Source organism: Empidonax traillii, unplaced genomic scaffold (assembly GCF_003031625.1).
Source record: "Empidonax traillii isolate 1590-97213 ecotype Southwest subspecies unplaced genomic scaffold, ASM303162v1 scaffold1188:size157684, whole genome shotgun sequence".
In the NCBI taxonomy this organism is placed as follows: Eukaryota; Metazoa; Chordata; class Aves; order Passeriformes; family Tyrannidae; genus Empidonax; species Empidonax traillii.
The window spans coordinates 1-5,385 of NW_020956381.1; the positions used below are offsets into that span (position 1 = coordinate 1).

General features: G+C 36.8%; 1 non-coding gene across 1 annotated transcript; it reads right to left on the minus strand.

Annotated features, from left to right (window-relative positions):
• Positions 1-3,153: 3,153 nt before the first annotated feature.
• Positions 3,154-3,224, minus strand: TRNAD-AUC. The gene has a single exon. It is a non-coding gene; the product is annotated as a tRNA-Asp (tRNA).
• Positions 3,225-5,385: the final 2,161 nt, after the last annotated feature.

The following is a 5,385-nucleotide window of genomic DNA, read 5'->3' on the forward strand; positions in this document are numbered from 1 at the left end:
TTTACTTCAGCTAAATCTTATTAGATAAAATCTATCTTATAGGAGGAAGAATGATCTGTCTGTAGAAGTAGCAAGTGCTGGAGAATTTACCACATTTTTGAGTAATAATCTCTTCCATTCAATGTTTATTTTTACTAGTTATTTGTACTCATTTAGTTTTTGATTTGTTGGTATATTTTATCTCTCTGTTTTAAAGAGCCACATAATTTCCAATGCAAATTACTGTGCAGTTTCTTTCCATTCTAGCCTACTGATGGGAATTTACTTTAAGAAACAGCGATCCAGAGGAATTAAATACATTGATAATTTTGGTGTGCAGTGGGAACTAGCAGATTGATTTGGTTGTCTAAATGTAGGTATCTGGTGTCATTTGAGATGCCCTAAAGTATCTAATATGACTTCCAGCTGTCACTGCAGAAGAGCCCAAGTCATATCTTATGTCATATCTGCCAGTTCAATATAGATAAGCTAGGACATCTAAAAATGGTACTAAGCATCTAAATGTGAGCAACTAAACACAGGCACAGCTCATCCTAAAATAGACATCAACATTTGGTCAACTAAGTAGCACTTCAGACACCACTGGGAGCTATTCAGTTATGTGAACATAGACATCTAAGCCTATTTGAGATGCTGTAGAGTATCTCAGATGTGTGCCAGGACTGGTGTTAAACCTATTAGAGACCTAGACCTTTCTGGAGTAGCAATGGGAGGCCATGCAGAGTATTCTAGGGCCTCTGAAAGAGAAGAAGGAGGAACTTCTAGAAGCTGATTTAAATAGTAAGAAATAATTTAACCTAATGATAAAAGTTTTATTCCTCAGTGTCTTTTGCAAAAGGTGACAGTGACTCATTTATTCTTTAGGTACCTAAGTACCAAGCTTATGAACTTTCTGTGTTTGGCTTTGCTTTGAATTCATTGGGGAAGATAGATACACATCTATCCAAGTCAACAAAATAGTTTTACAGAAGTTGCAGAATCACAGAATCACAGATGGATGGGGTTGAAGGGGACATCTGGAGATCATCTAATTCATCATAGCTAGTATCTATGTCACAGGACAGAGGCCTATTTGTTGGAGTAGACACAGTAGTACACCTGTGGAGTTTCTTTTGCATTTGTGTGGAAACCCTGGTCCCTCTTCTAAAATGGTCAAATATCAGCCTTAAGACCAGACTTTCACAGAGGGAATTTTAAAAGAGGTGACTAGGAGAACATTATACCATTCAATTACATAATAGTGAAAATTTAATGAGTAAGCTGCCAGCCCTGCCCTGATGGCCCCTGTGGGGGCCTGCACTGCTCCTGGCCCTCACAGCACTCTGACCCTGCCCAAGCCTTGTCTGGCAGCCTACACATATGACATGAAGGTTTGACCTTGGGCTTAGGCTTCTGTTTGATGTTTGACTCCTATGGATATTTTTCTCCAAGGGGCATTGTTTCTACACATGATGCTTTCTAATTGGAATTATCAGCATGAACTACCAGTGGCCTCACTCAGTCCAATTTCTTTGATTTTCCACATGCCCAAAGCCATTACCTGATTCACTATCACGTTCTGACTTCCTGTCACAAATGTTTTAAAAAGGTGTAAAGTTTTTATTTTCTCTGTGTTTCCTTTTGCTTTTTTCCATGCACAATTTAGTCATTAGAGAAGGGCACATGTAGGTGCAGTGCTCATCAGTAAGTCTTCCCTTCATCTGTGTTTCTTTTGTTTTTCCGATACATACTAGAATCATCTAGAAGTAAGAGTGATGAGTCTCATTTAACTGCATGGTGCTGTTTGGCCTGTGACAGAGATAACAGCATAGATTCTGAAAGTAGAAACAATAGAGAACAGTTTTGCTATTTTGCTTTTCCTTGCTACAGTTCTTGCATGGTTTGATAAATTTGATAAATTTCACTGGCGATTTGCAAAACACTAGAAATGAGTACTTTACAGGCAGTCCAAATATGCCATGTTTTAAATAATACTGTGTGCTGAATAAATACTATACTCAAATATACAGTCTGCTCACAAATAAATAAATACATTGTGCAGTAGACAGAAATTACTGCCTAAGCACTTCTTTTTGTTCAAGAGATATTTAAAAATATTTTTACCGCAAAGATAACTATTAATAATGAAAAGACCGTAGATGAAGACAGAGCTTTATTAGTCTAGAAATACATCTCTGACACTAAGTACACCTCTATTCTCTACTTCAGAGAGAGATGTAAATTTCCTTTATGAAGTTATGCATAAGTAAGTCTTAGCTTCATTAGTACACGGTAGTTTTTCAGTCTTGTGTTTCAATTTGTTTACTGATAAACTAATTTCAACCACTTACCTTAAGTATCTTTATTTTAAATTGTGATTATGAATACCACAAATCAATTAAATTTTTACAAATAAACATAGTAATGAAATGAACAAACACAAATATACCACATTGCTTTTGTGACTATGCTACAACTCAAGTTTATCAGATTACTGTCTGTTCCTGCACTTATAAAAAAAATAAATAAAGAAAGAAAAAGCACATAAAGATCAAGTACAGCAGCCCTCAAAAGGCTAATCATTTAATGATTCCTTCTTTTGTAGTTAATAAAAATTTTTCAGCTTTATATATAAATAAAAATTTCTACCGAGCTCAGAGAACATTATGAAAGATAGAGGAATCATGAGTTCTGTTTAAAAAATAAAGAAATGTAGACTCAGAGTGGCAAAGCAGTTTACTTCAGATCATTCATAAGGTCACTGACAGAGCTGCATATTACTATTTGATGCATCCCGGAATGCTTCTAAAATGAGGCATTAGATATTTAAATTATTTGGAATTTGTTCCACAGCTGCCTGTAGCCGCAAGGTTTAAGGAAAGTCTTGAGAGCTGCTGTTGGGGCAGGGCTAAATACTGCTGTCAGTACTTTATAAACAACATACAAACATATGAATGGCCAGACTTCGCGAATGAAGAACCGGGGAAGGTCTTTCCACCTTCCAGCCTGCGCATTGGATTTTTTAGGTGAGACACAGTGTGCGCAGAACTGAGCCCACCCTTTAATCCTGAGGTTCATCTGCCAGGGCCAAGCACGCTTGGACGGTGGCAGCGAGGTCCTCAGGACGTAGATGGATTGCCTTACGGGTTAACGAGCTCCATCTGCCCAGGGAGGGGCCCTGACCGGGAATCGAACCCGGGTCTCTGCAGTGATAGTGCAGTGCCTTTCCTCTAGGCCACCAGGGGCTCCCACAAACATATACACACAAATGCAAACACACTTTCTCCCTCTCTATTTTTTTTTTTTTTTTTAAGATTTCAGGAGAAAAGATTCTTCCAGTTATTCTTATTTGATATTTCATGCTATATTTATTATGCAGCCCCTGAGGGCTTTTAAAATTATGATGTATCTAGGGATTTTCAACTCTATGACAAAAGTTCCCATAGTTTTAATTGTGGCAGACAGAGCAGGTTGTCAGCCTAAAAAAGCAAAATCAATGGAAAGTTGACAGGTTTGACTCAAAGAAAAACAGAGAGAGAAGTGAGAACATGGAAGAAAACTTAATATGATTGCTCTGAAAACTGGTGAAACTCAGTCTGAAGAATTCTAAAGGGAACAGAGCCATGAACAATTCTCAGAAAATGCTAGGTCTCCCCACAAAACAAAATGAAATTAGTTCTATCCTCTGAGAAAAATTATGATAGTACCCCATATAATTCTGAAAGAATTCTTAGCTGGGAAAATAATTAAAATCAATCATGTTAAATCTTTTGCATTTTATAAAAGACATTTGATTCTATAAAATACATTGCATTAAGTACCAAAAATGACACATCCCTCCTGTCACCACTGTTTTGATGTTTTATTCAAAACTGCATTTTTTTCTCTCTTCAGTATTTCTATAGCACAATCTCTGTAGAATCTAAGCATTAAAGCATATGATTTGCTTTATACAAGTATAAGATTTATACTGCACTTTTTGAAACAGCATATTCTTGCACATTCTGTAATATATTTTTCTTGTATCAAATCAAAGTTAATATCTATTATCTTTTATTTTAAGCTACATAATTAGTACATACTTAAAGACTAGGATTGTTATACCTGCCTATTGCCCAGAAGCTTGGATTAGAACACATCATGAAGCCAAGGAAGGAGCACTTTGAGTACAGACTGAACAAAAATGAGAGCAAAGGTATGGGCAAAATGCTAGAAAGCAGAGGTTAAAATCGAGTCAGGGAATGGGACTTACTTTACTTTCATGAGTGAAGGAAATAGGCTTAACTAGTATAAACAGCACAAGTAATGCTCCAAGAGAAAAAGATGGGATCATAGGTAAACCTTGACTTGAAGAAACTGAGATAAAACCACAGTGCTTCCTTGCTTTGAGTGTGTATTTGTGAAGCCATGTAAACAAATCAGACCTGTAGAATTTATTAAACCCTATGATATGAGAGCTGGTCCTCTTAATCTAGACAACTAATTTAAATCTGTTTTTTAAAAATCACAGTTGTCAGAAGCTAAACCCCTAGATGGTCTTGCCTGGAAAGGGGTAATTATCATAGAAAGCCTTCATAATGAGATTCTGCCTATGTTAAAGTATCAAAGTTAGATAGGTAGTTTTGTCCTCAGATGTATTAAATATCCAACTTGAGATATACTATGACATTTTAGGTAGATCGTTAATATTATAAATACTGTATTCTTTAGGTACCTCAGCAAATTATAGGTTATATGGGTCTAGCTGTTGTTTTAAGGAAGATTTCATGGAGAAAGGCACTAAATAAATGTTTTGAACTTACTGTTGTATTATCAAGTAACCCTTGTTTGCTACAAACTGCCACAGTTTGTGGCCCCACACTAGTGCAGAGTAGAGAGGGACAATTACCTTCATCGATCGGCTGGCAGCGCTTTGCCTGACACACCCCGGGATATGGTAGACCCTTTTGTCTGCCAGGACACTGCTAGCTCAGATTCAACTTGCTATCAACCCAAATCCCCAGTTCTCCTTCGGTGGAGCTCCTCTCCAGCCACTCATCCCTCAGTTTGTAAGTATAACCTGGATTACTCTGTCTCAGGTGGAAAATCCCGCACTTGCTTTTTTTAAATTCCAAATAGCTGGTATTCACCCAGCTCTCTAGTCTATTCAGATCTCCCTGTAAGGGCTCTCTATCCTCAAGGGAGTCCATATCTCCTCCTAGTTTAGTATCGTTGGAAAATTACTTAATAAACGTTTCAATCTGGTATCCAGATAATTTACAAAAACATTAAAGAACACTGGCTCTAAAAAATCTTTGAACTCCAACTTACAACTCAAAATTCTCAGTTTTATTTCCATTTTGCAATATTTTGTCCTCGTTTTTTTCTCATTTTCATAGAAATTCTTGGAGTCTGTATAAAATATCT